Source organism: Anopheles arabiensis, chromosome 2 (assembly GCF_016920715.1).
Source record: "Anopheles arabiensis isolate DONGOLA chromosome 2, AaraD3, whole genome shotgun sequence".
Taxonomy (NCBI): domain Eukaryota; kingdom Metazoa; phylum Arthropoda; class Insecta; order Diptera; family Culicidae; genus Anopheles; species Anopheles arabiensis.
Genome location: NC_053517.1, coordinates 63188815 through 63202028, shown reverse-complemented (window position 1 = coordinate 63202028; position 13214 = coordinate 63188815). Strand labels below are relative to the sequence as shown.

The 13214-nt window shown below is 44.5% G+C and overlaps 1 long non-coding RNA gene across 4 annotated transcripts; it reads right to left on the bottom strand.

Annotated features, from left to right (window-relative positions):
* Positions 1–5746: 5746 nt before the first annotated feature.
* On the bottom strand, positions 5747–10651 carry LOC120896446. Of its 4 annotated transcripts, XR_005738425.1 has the most exons (7): positions 8733–10476; positions 8521–8657; positions 6740–6925; positions 6561–6683; positions 6408–6487; positions 6017–6316; positions 5747–5931 (listed from the first exon to the last, which is right to left on the bottom strand). It is a non-coding gene; the product is annotated as an uncharacterized LOC120896446 (long non-coding RNA). The 4 variants fall into 4 exon arrangements; XR_005738426.1 differs by having other exon boundaries at positions 6404–6487; positions 6561–6925; positions 8733–10651; XR_005738424.1 differs by having other exon boundaries at positions 6561–6956; positions 8733–10483.
* Between the last annotated feature and the right edge of the window lie 2563 nt (positions 10652–13214).

The window sequence follows — 13214 nt, the reverse complement described above, 5'->3', positions numbered from 1 at the left end:
CTCTCTTCTAATTGTGCAATACAAGGAACAACACCCGGTAATTATAAAACGCTAGAAAAAGTTACACCGAAACGCGAAAGAACATTATCCGAAATCGTAAGATTGATCAGCCAATAAACGAACGAAGCCCTGATATATCTGTTGGCGGTGGTAGGTTTAAAATTGCTTCGATCTTTGCCGGGTCTGGACGAATACCTTTTCCATCTATAATGTGACCAAGATATCGGATTTGCTTCATGCCAAATACACATTTATCCGCTCGGATTGTGAATCCGTATTCCTTAATGCGGCTTAAAACTTCTTTCACATTCGTGTCGTGTTCTTCTTGTGTCACACCTCCAACTATCAAATCATCCATGTACCCGCATACCTTTATGTTGTGGCTGCGAGTTGTACTCCCCTGGCTCATGATCGGTGTCGGACCATGATGCTAGAAAGGCGGCTAATTAGGTGTAATTGTGTAATGAGAGCGTATTGATTAGGATTGGAATTCGGAGAGCTGTGCAGGGCTTCGGAGATGGACAGATCGGTCTCTCTTGATCTCTCTTGATCGGGCTTGGTTGCGAGCAGACGTGTCGTGATAGTTGATTTCATTGTTAATATATAAGTTTTAATTATATTAATTGTGTTCGCGTCACATATGCAAATCCGAACACAACACTTTACCATGCCTGCTATCATTGTATCTATAAGCTGTTGGAATATTGCAGGGGCTACTTTTATTCCTGGCGGAAGGCGGTTGTATTGGTATAAGCCACGATGTGTATTTATGCTCAGTACTGGCCTATATTGTTCTTCTACTGAGACTTGTGCAAAAGCATCAAAAAGGTCTATGGTTGTAAAAATATTGCATTGTGCCAGTTTGGTAAAAATTTCCTCCGGAATTGGAAGGGGATACTCGTGTGTTTGAAGTGACTGATTTAAACCTGTCGAGTAATCACCGCATATACGTATCTTTCATATACGTATCCGTTAGATTTGCGCGCAACCACAACAGGTGCTGCCCAGTCTGAATAGTTAATGGGAGTAATCACACCGTTTTGCTCAAGTCTATCAAATTCCTTTTCGATTAATTCTCTCATAGCATAGGCCACTGACCTTTTGCGTCGAAAAACAGGGGTAATATCATCTCGAAGCTTTAATTGCACCTGAACTTTTTTACATACTCATGTTCCATTGAAAACTTCTGGAAACTGCCTTTGGAGACTTATCATCGCCATCTTTGCTGAATTATTACTGATATTGTTGCAAAACACATTCATTGGCACGGACCACAACTCGAAAAGTTCGATAACATCTGCATCTAACAGCTTTACGTCTGCTTTTGCCTCCCGAATTACTGAAAAACGTTCAACACCATGAATTATGATATTCGCCGAGAACTCTCCGATCAATTCAAAATTCGTGCCTGCTGCTGTTAGTGCCTTCACTGTTGGCCTATTCAATTGCGGTTCGCCTATCTGTCTCCAGGACTGCTGTCCTATTACCGTTATATCAGAAGCAGTATCAAATTGTAACTGTAACGACCTTCCGTTCACGCACACTGTCACGTATTTTCTTTTTTTCGTTATGCAACACGCATTCACACGTACCACCCTTACGTGTGCATTAGAATAAATTGTTTTCTGAGGGCTCTTTCGATTTCTGCAAAATCCTTCCTTGTGACCTACTGTTCCGCATTGCTTGCACTTGTGATACTTGAATGTACAATCACGCACCCAGTGCTGTATACCACAATACCAGCATGGGGTTTTTGGTTTGATGCCTGATGGACCTCCTCCATTTTGCAAACGTTGCTGACTACCATTTTGAAAACGTTGCTGAGTACCATTTTGGATTTTGAAATCGTTGCTGATTGCCATTTGCTTTTGGCAGAAATTTCGAGTTTGCTGACGGCCATCTTCTTATCGCGGCTACCTTTCTATTTGCACTATCTTCAATCATTGCGCTATCTGCGTGCAAATTAATTATGCCTTGACATTCGGTAGATAATTGTTCCAGGGAAATTTCTTCGTGCTTTTCGATCATATTTAATAACCGCGTTCGGTACTCTAAATCATTTTCGTTCTTGAGACCACACACGATTACTAATGCCTTTAGTTGATTTTCCGTCATAGCTTTCAATTCAAAATCTTCACACGCACGGTTAACCCTACACGCATGCGACATAAAGTCTTCCGCTTGAGTTTTCACTATTTTCAGACACTTGTAACGCTTGCTTAAAATTGTCTCTTTCGCACTAATTAACGCCTTTAGTTTGGTCACTGTTTCCGCAAACGAAAAATCTCCGGGATGCTTGGGAAGCACAAAGTTCATGTAACGCTCGTGTTCACTTGTACTAAGCTTCCTCAGAAGCACCCTAACCTTAGCTGCATCCTCTATGTGTAAAGCATCTTTTTTCAAAAAGCTCCTCATAACGTGCGTACCACGCGGTAAACGTTCTGTTTTCTTCGGATTCATATTTGTACTCTCTGATTTGTCGCGCTGATTTGTACACTCCTGAGGCAGCCCCGGTACCAAAATCCATGCGACTTTTCGCTAACGGATTGATTCTAATCAATTGATTCTAATCATCTCCACACTCAGGGTACGACATCTTCCCTGTTGCTGTTCTGGACTCAGACAAAATTTGTGTTTCTACACTTATTGTTAAAAAAAGTAGTAGCTCCTAGGATCTAAATTTACAAACAAATATCAAAATGTTATGTTCTGCTAATGATATTGCACTAAATTTAATTGCACTACATTAAGTTTTTACATATCTTTCGTAAAAGTTCGTCAGAGTATGAAAATGTCGATTCAATTTGTCATGAATAACTTGAATTTTAAGATTTTCGCGCATAAAATTATGACGCGCGCTGTCTGTGCGGCGGCGTAAGTCGCTACTCGTATAGCCGTCTCGCTTCTTCTTGTGTGTGCTTTACCGTTGCTCACCGCTTCAAGAACATTGCTGCTCACACACACGTCAGTCTGTGGCAAACAATTGGAGGGGGAGGATGTGTCGGTTTGCTCCAGAAATCGTGTGTGATTTTGTTGCTGGATTTGGTTCCATCGCTGTTTGTTTTGGTGAAATTGAAAAGGTAAGAATCATCAACCGATGTAAAAGTGTGAGAGTAAGATGATGCTGATGGTGACTGATGCTTTTCTTTGTTTTTTTTCGGCTTTTATCCACTGATGGCGTCGAGCATCGCCGAGGATGTGATCGAATGCGGAATATCCTAAACGAGGAGCTTCATTCCGGATTTTGTTTGCAATAAGGTAAGTTATGATAACACACAAAGCATACGAAAAAAGAGTGAGTAATCTTATTCTTAACTTTCATTTCTTCAACAGCGCTGAACTCATCCTCCAGCTTACAACGAACGGTCAACGGATGAGGAAGGAGAGGAGGGACGGCAAAGGTACACGCACAAACGTGCACACATCAGCCTTGTCGGAGAACGAGAACACGGGAGGGGGAGACCGGCAACGTATAGAACCCGCAGTGCAAGTGACAGCGATTTGCGAGGGCGCGCGAGGGCTCGCACGCCATACAAGTTCACTGCTCCAGAGCCCTCGCATTAAAGAGCTTGCGAGCCTTGGAAGTGTCATATGAGCGAGACAGCTGTATGTCAAGTGTATGGCTATCTCTTTCTGGCAAGAAAAAAGCTCCGAAATGCAACGGTGTTGGTGGACAAAATTTAAATGGCCAAAAATTTTGACCACACACACTCTCTCCCGGTGCCTTCCCCTGTCCTCTCTTCCTTCAGGCCCCTTCCTCTTATTTGCGCGCGCCGCTCGCTTGTGTGCGATAGCTCATCAGCTGGTACTGGTATATGGTAGGGTTGTAGTTGTATCTTGAATGGGCGATTGGTTCATATATATATAGTGTATTTGGTTTTACCTGTGACCTTGACGATGCGAGAGCCGATCAATTCTGGTGTTGAAGCAATATTTGTGCTATGCTGGTGGTTGCTGTTCCGTGCCGTTTCCGATGTGGCCATTTGATCGCCATGTCGATCAACGGTTATGAAGCCAATTTCAAACGAGCGAAAGTGAAGGAATAATTACGTACCGGAAATTTGATTTTTTATCAAGTGTGATACTCCAATGTTGATCTCAACCCGATGTAAGCTGGTTTTAACGGCCATATGAGATAATGTACTCATGTGTAAAAAAATGTCGCATTTTTTTCTTTCCTGATATTCCCGAAAATTGACTCATAATTCAATACGATTTGACTATTTTCATTGATTCCTCATACAACGCATGGAAAGAGGTAAACTGGCTTCGCCAATTCATTCATCTCCGCTCCCAACCATTCATCATCCGAACCACCCACAACCTCATCATTCCATCCACATGCAACGACATTTCCCTCTTCTTTAACAGCAAAGGTCTCAACCGAAGCTTCTACTAACTGCTTCTTTCCATTTTCCCTTTTCTTCTTCTTCTATTTGTCGTATCCATCTATCTGGTCATGCTAGCCAATGCAAGCTTTAGCGACTTTTTTAGTATCACACACTCGGCTGGCCAGTCCTTACTACGAGGGGACCGTCTATATGAGGCTTAAACCTATGACGGGCATGATATTATCATCCTTTATGTATCCAGAGGTGGATCTAACGGTAGGCGGACTAGGCGGTCGCCTGGGGCCCCGCCGATTAAGGGGCCCCGTAGATCGTCATTCTATAGTATGCCGTATGGACAGAGTACCAGCGACAAGGGCCCCCGGAAGGATGGACGTTGGGGCCCCGAGGCTGGCGAATCAATTTTAGAGCCTGTGACTGATGATCGTAGGGCCCCCGACGGCGTTCAAACTCTCAACAGCCAGTTTAATGCCGCTAAACCCCCCCCTCCTCCCGGACCACCATTTACCATTTACAGGGCGCCTCAACTCGTCTTACCGCCAAGGGCCCCCGATACCCTTAATCCGCCACTGTATGTATCCTGACCACTCTGACCACTCTCGGTTCTGTGTCAAGATCCTCATTGAGGACATCACACGCTGACAGCGCCTTTTTCAACGGTGAGCCCTCAGGATCGGGCCGTGATCTGTGCACATCCATTTGAACGTGTCACCAACTGATAATAAAACGTTAGAAACGGACTCTCTCACCCGCAGATACCCATATTCTACCATCTACTACACATTATTTGACACACCATGAACAGCTTCCTTTTGTCTGTCCTTGCGAACGACGAAGGGCTGGATCGTTCAGTACCAGGGGTATGACATAGCCTACCCATCGCGAGTATGGTGCGCTACAAGTTGGTGGATCTGGTACCAGCTTAATTCAATGTAATGATGGCAGCATCCTTGCTGTTGGGGTTTGTAAAACACAAGACGAGGCAAAGCAACATGCGCAATCGAACTGCAGTCCGCAAAAATCCAGACAAAATCAAAAAGTGAACGTGCATACCAACCTTCTAACAAACTAAATATATGTCATCATGTTCATTCCCCTTTTCAAAATGCGTAGTGTTTTATGAGAATATAAACTATATTTATTTATCTTAAATGTTGTATAAAACCCGCACATACGAGTGGAGGCAGTCTCATAAATGTAGGTTTACAAGCACAAATGTAAATTTTACTAGCGAGCGAGGGGTGGGTTCCATTTTTGGGGCCCCCCAGACCACGGGGCCCTACGCGGCCGCTTAGTTTGCTTAGCGCTCATTTCGACCCTTCGCACACACGCGCATTTCATAACGCTTAACCTAAAATTAGGCATATCGATGTATGGCTTAAAGCGCACTTAAGATATAATCTTAACTCATTAACGTAATTTATTTACAATTTACACAATAACACTATTATCATGATGTCGTGTAGATGTGCGGATTGATGTTAACAATTTGCCGCTGGAGATGAGTGCTTGTCGCCTTTCCGGGGTTATTCAGTGGCATGTTGGTGCCGTCAGCGAGCGGCCGTCGATGAAATCGATACACCTGAGGGAATATAAAACATTTGCTTTAGAGGGAAGATACAACAACAGATCTAGATGTAGCGATAGTGCATCTAGAAGGAATTCACTTGTGGGGTTTTTTCTCCTGCCAGGAAATTTGACCGCAATCAGTAGTGCGGTCGGTTCGGTCCTGTTGCTGCTGCAGCTATTGTGAGGCAGAGGATAATGATCCGAAGGGTTGAATTCCTGCCCCGAACGTTGTTAACGAGCGCGCTCGACACCGTCTCACGGCGCAATCGGGGCACCCGGTGCCGGCTGGGCCTCTAGCGTGTTGTGCTGGTAGAGCCCGACTCGTCGCCGTACAGCTTCCGGAGGATGTTCTTAAATTGTTCCTCGTAAGCCCACGTTCCAGGATAGAGGAAAATTGGCTGCAAAAAAAGGAAAAAACACCATGATTAGCATCCTAATGCCTAGCTTCGCCAAACAATCTTCTTCTTCTTTCGTGGTCCGCTTACATACCGAACATACCGCATCACATATACAATGCAACGTACAGTGGCAAACACCCGCGGCAGGCCCATATCGTTTCTGCATTTTATCTGCAAGTTAAAAGAGGGCATAGTCTATTAAAAAAGTGTTTCTTTATCATGATAATCGCTGGATAACACTTACCCGCTGTCCTGTGCTGTGTTGTCCACCACACCACTTTTCTATGCCGGTACATGCACGTACCGCTACGTGCCGCTTCCGACGGAGCCAGCACGCATTGGGGAGGACTTCAACTACTTACTTTTGCTAAAATGGCACTTACTTACGTAAAATTAAGAACTTAATTATTAAAAAAAACTTACCGCACTTGATCAGCCAACAACACTGTTTACGTTTTTTTACACACACACAACCTAACTTCTACAGTGACAGCAGCCGCAGAGCACCAACACAACTAAAGGTGTCAGGCGAGACGTCAGACGATCTTAGGCGAGGGGTAGGAAGGAGATCGGTGGTGAGGGACGTGAAAGCTCAGCACGACAGAATCGCTATAGGAGGAAGCGAGGCAACTAGACTAGACTAGAGAAATTAGAGCGAGAGGTACCTCACCAACCCTCGCATTGTTTGCCGGGAACCTTTAAGCTCCCTCGTGCGTTCGTGCGTGCGTGCGCGCGTCTATGTGTGTGTATGTGTGTGCATGCCTGCGTTCGTGGCTGTGTGTGTTTTTGCCTCTTCGCATAACGAGATCCTACGGGATCACCTTGCGAAAAACACCAAGAGAGGGGGAGGGGTAGGTGTATGTGTATGTGTGTGTGTATGTGTGCTTGCATGCGTGCGTGGCTGTGTGCGTGTTTTTTGCTGTTTCGCGATCTCCTACGGAATCACCTTGCGAAAACACGAGGGGGGGGGAGGAGTGGGGTGTGTGTGTGCTTGCCTGCGTACTTTGTGTGTGTGTTTTTGCGTTCACGTTCTACGGGATCACTTTGCGAAAAACACCAAGGGGAGGAGGAGGTGTGTGTGTGTGTATGTGTTTTTTTTCTTTGCCGATTCGCACTCTCTCGCGGATCTAGTTGTGTGCGTTAGTTTTTTTTAGTTTCTTCGAAAAATCTTCGAAAAATACCTGGGGGGGGATGTGTGTATGAAAGAATGTACTTCAGAAAAGAAAGTGAAAAAAAAACGAATATAAAATATGTTAAACGAAGTTTTAAGTGTGTATGAACTCATTGCAATCCGAAAGGAAGCGAGGGGGGCTCTTAAAATGTAGTACACATGTATGCAACATGTATCGTGTCGCCGCGACGGTGTATCTCGCTCAATCCGTTAAGCCTGAAAAGTGCTTCTATCGGATCGTCTAATCGGGCGCCATTTAATCAATCCGTTAGCGAAAAGTCGCATGGGATGCCGGTACCGATTAATGCGATTTTTCTTTTGCCGACAAGAATCGTCGCGGCGACACGATACATGTTGCATACATGTACTACATTTCAAGAGCCCCTCGTTTTTTCGGATAGCAATGAGTTCAAACACACTTACGAATCCGTTGTTCAATATTTTTTTATTTTCTACTTTCTTTTTCTAAGCACATTCTTTCATTCATACACACACCCTCCCCACTGGTATTTTTCGAAGTATTTTTTTTTCTTCTTGAAAAACAAAAAAACTAACGCACACAAGGAGACCCACGGGAGAGTGCGAAACGACAAAGAAGAGAAAACACACACACACACCTTCTCCTCCCCATGGTGTTTTTCGCAAGGTGATCCCGTAGGAGAACGCGAACGCAAAAACACACACACACAAAAACCACACACGCATGCAGGCTAGCACACAAATACACACCTCACTCCTCCCCCGTGTTTCCCCCCCACCCCCTTTTGATTCCGTAGGAGATCGCGAAACAGCAAAAAACACACTCACAACCACGTACGCATGCAAGCACACATACACACACATACACATATACCTACCTCCCCCCTCTTGGTGTTTTTCACAAGGTGATCCCGTAGGATCTCGTTAAACGAAGCGGCAAAAACACACACAGCCACGCACGCAGGCATGCACACACATACACACACACAGACGCGCGCGTGCACGCACGCACGAACGCACAAGGGAGCGTAAATGAAGAACGTATAGAACCTACGTTGCCGGTCTCCCCCTCCCGTGTTCTCGTTCTCCGACAAGGCTGAGGTGTGCACGTTTGTGCGTGTACCTTTGCCGTCCCTCCTCTCCTTCCTCATCCGTTGACCGTTCGTTGTAAGCTGGAGGATGAGTTCAGCGCTGTTGAAGAAATGAAAGTTAAGAATAAGATTACTCACTCTTTTTTGGTATGCTTTGTGTGTTATCATAACTTACCTTATTGCAAACAAAATCCGGAATGAAGCTCCTCGTTTAGGATATTCCGCATTCGATCACATCCTCGGCGATGCTCGACGCCATCAGTGGATGAAAGCAGGAAAAGAAACAAAGAAAATAATCCGTCACCATCAGCATCATCTTACTCTCCCAGTTTTACATCGGTTGATGATTCTTACCTTTTCAATTCCACCAAAACAAACAGCGATGGAACCAAATCCAGAACACCAAAATCACACACGATTTCTGGAGCAAACCGACACATCCTCCCCCTCCAATTGTTTGCCACAGACTGACGTGTGTGTGAGCAGCAATGTTCTTGAAGCGGTGAGCAACGGTAAAGCACACACAAGAAGAAGCGAGACGACTATACGAGTAGCGACTTACGCCGCCGCACAGACAGCGCGCGTCATAATTTTATGAGCGAAAATCTTAAAATTCAAGTTATTCATGACAAATTGAATCGACATTTTCATACTCTGACGAACTTTTACGAAAGATATGTAAAAACTTAATGTAGTGCAATTAAATTTAGTGCAATATCATTAGCAGAACATAACATTTTGATATTTGTTTGTAAATTCAGATCCTAAGAACTACTACTTTTTTGAACAATAAGTGTAGAAACACAAATTTTGTCTGAGTCCAGAACAGCAACAGGGAAGATGTCGTACCCTGAGTGTGGAGATGTGTGTGTGTATGTGGTGAACGTTGCCGCGTCAAGCGTGCTGTAGGATACAATGCGTGTAGGAGGGGGTAAAATCGCTTGGCTCATTAAAAATACAGGCAAAGTTGGCGCGAAGAAAACGCAACACTGCGGATTGTATGGAAAATGTTGCGCGTTCAATCCGATTGCCATGCGATTGTCCTGGGGGAAGACTCGCACACCACAACATTTTTGTCGGTACATTTCACTTTCAGCCCAGAAACCATTTCATTCCGAATCAATTGCTCAATACTGCGCACGTTTAAGTGACCAAGACGCTTATGCCATAATTCCAGCTCTTTAGACACTCGACCTGTCGTCATCATCGAATATTCACCACGCTTCACATAACTAAAATCTAGTTGATATAATTTTCCAACCCGTGAACCACACGCGACAATTTCCGAACCACGATAAATCTGTACCGCTCCGTTTGCATATACCACTTTCATACCAGCAGCATCAACACGCATTACTGAGAAAAGATTACAACGCAAATCAGGCACATATAAAACATTTCGCACCACGCACTCAATTTGCTTTCCGAACACATTGCTGATGATCTTCACGTTTCCAGAATATTCCGCACGAATCGTCACATCATCCTTAGCAATCGCAATTTCATTCAGATTTTCCAATAGCCACATTTCATCGAAAAACTCTTTGTTATTCACCAGATGATCGGAACAGCCCGAATCTATATACCACTCCATTTTGTTAAAACATCCCGCATTTACACCAACAAAACTTACACTTGCTTCACCGACGTGTGCCTTCGATGTATTGGTGTCACTTTGCCTTTTGTTCGGACACTCAGATAACTTATGTCCGATAACCTTGCAGCCAAAACACCTAACCTTACTTTTCTGCTGCCAATTTGGCCTCGTGCCAGAGAATGCAGCTTCATTTTCCGGTGCGCGAAGATCTACACTCTTTCTTTTTGTTTCTTCGTCAAGCAACCTACATTTAACGAATTCGACGGACAGACTCTCCTCGGGCATTGTTTCCAATGCTGTTGTTAGAAACTAAGGCGCTCTAACCAAAAAATAAGAGAACAAAGAGAATTTGTTAGGTAAGCACTGAGGGTGCACCAAAAAAATAGTTTATTTCTCTATTCTCCGTTATCTTCGCTCTTGGGTGTTTTTATAGCAATGTTTTCACAAAATACACGCGTATATTGTGCTTTTATTGGTAGACGGTGCATCGTTGATAACCCTAAATCACACCGCCGCTGTCATTTCCTCCCCGCTAGGCGTTATTGTTCGTCCAGCTTAGTTAAGTATATGTACCTTCCACTCGCTGCTACAGCTAAAACGAAATTATTTTAGTTTTAGATTTAACAACATTTCATACCATGGGGTGGACTTGAGCTTCTTATCATCTCATGTTTGCGTTTGATGGCTCCGGTCCACATGCAGGGATTCCGAGCTTCCTCCAAAGACGACACATACTAGCACAGAAGCTAAAATAACATCGCTCGCTACCTGCTCTGATTGAACCATTAGCGGATCCGTTGCGTTACAGTAAGCCGGATGCGCCGCTTCGCCTGCTTCGCTTGTACAAGCTGCTGAATTTGGGGCTGAATCCGAAGTAGCTGGCTCGCCTCTGAATTCACTGCTATACTGCTCGATCTAATGTAGCTTCTTCTGTTGAGGAATAAGTTCCTTTGTGCCATCGGATTGCACCGGGATGGGAGCCAAGCCGGTATCACTAAGCAGACCATTAACCAGCTCAAACGTCCATCGATCAACACCTTCGATGAGATTGTCCTTGTTTTCATCCAATCAAAGCATATTGGTCGAGACATCATCGTCATACACCCGTCCCCGATGCTAGCCATTTGTAAAGACTGTGTGGGGAGCCTTGAGTGTGAAGTGTATTTCAAGTGTACCGCGGACTGGTGCTTATTTTTCCTCGTGCGTGATACGTGTGCGGAATGTGCTTTTTTTCTCCGGTGTGAGTTTTATCTCGAGCGTGTCACGTTCCGAATTTCACATTCGTGGTCAGTGGAATAATCGGTGTGCAACATGTGTTGCGATTGTGTTGCGTTCTCCAGATGAATCGCACTTCCCCCAGGACAATCGCATGGCAATCGGATTGAACGCGCAACATTTTCCATACAATCCGTAGTGTTGCGTTTTCTTCGCGCCAACTTTGCCTGTATTTTCAATGAGCCAAGCGATTTTACCCCCTCCTACACGCATTGTATCCTACAGCACGCTTGACGCGGCAACGTTCACCACATACACACACACATCTCCACACTCAGGGTACGACATCTTCCCTGTTGCTGTTCTGGACTCAGACAAAATTTGTGTTTCTACACTTATTGTTCAAAAAAGTAGTAGTTCTTAGGATCTGAATTTACAAACAAATATCAAAATGTTATGTTCTGCTAATGATATTGCACTAAATTTAATTGCACTACATTAAGTTTTTACATATCTTTCGTAAAAGTTCGTCAGAGTATGAAAATGTCGATTCAATTTGTCATGAATAACTTGAATTTTAAGATTTTCGCTCATAAAATTATGACGCGCGCTGTCTGTGCGGCGGCGTAAGTCGCTACTCGTATAGTCGTCTCGCTTCTTCTTGTGTGTGCTTTACCGTTGCTCACCGCTTCAAGAACATTGCTGCTCACACACACGTCAGTCTGTGGCAAACAATTGGAGGGGGAGGATGTGTCGGTTTGCTCCAGAAATCGTGTGTGATTTTGTTGCTGGATTTGGTTCCATCGCTGTTTGTTTTGGTGAAATTGAAAAGGTAAGAATCATCAACCGATGTAAACATGTAAAGTGTGAGAGTAAGATGATGCTGATGGTGACTGATGCTTTTCTTTGTTTCTTTTCCTGCTTTCATCCACTGATGGCGTCGAGCATCGCCGAGGATGTGATCGAATGCGGAATATTCTAAACGAGGAGCTTCATTCCGGATTTTGTTTGCAATAAGGTAAGTTATGATAACACACAAAGCATACGGAAAAAGAGTGAGTAATCTTATTCTTAACTTTCATTTCTTCAACAGCGCTGAACTCATCCTCCAGCTTACAACGAACGGTCAACGGATGAGGAAGGAGAGGAGGGACGGCAAGGTACACGCACAAACGTGCACACCTCAGCCTTGTCGGAGAACGAGAACACGGGAGGGGAGACCGGCAACGTAGGTTCTATACGTTCTTCATTTACGCTCCCTCGTGCGTTCGTGCGTGCGTGCACGCGCGCGTCTGTGTGTGTGTATGTGTGTGCATGCCTGCGTGCGTGGCTGTGTGTGTTTTTGCCGCTTCGTTTAACGAGATCCTACGGGATCACCTTGTGAAAAACACCAAGAGAGGGGGAGGGGTAGGTATATGTGTATGTGTGTGTATGTGTGCTTGCATGCGTACGTGGTTGTGAGTGTGTTTTTTGCTGTTTCGCGATCTCCTACGGAATCAAAAGGGGTGGGGGAAACACGAGGGGAGGAGTGAGGTGTGTGTTTGTGTGCTAGCCTGCATGCGTGCGTGGCTTTGTCTGTGTGTGTTTTTGCGTTCGCGTTCTCCTACGGGATCACCTTGCGAAAAACACCATGGGGAGGAGAAGGTGTGTGTGTGTTTTCTCTTCTTTGTCGTTTCGCACTCTCCCGTGGGTCTCCTTGTGTGCGTTAGTTTTTGTTTTTCAAGAAGAAAAAAAATACTTCGAAAAATACCAGTGGTGAGGGTGTGTGTATGAATGAAAGAATGTGCTTAGAAAAAGAAAGTAGAAAAAAAAATTGAACAACGGATTCGTAAGTGTGTTTGAACT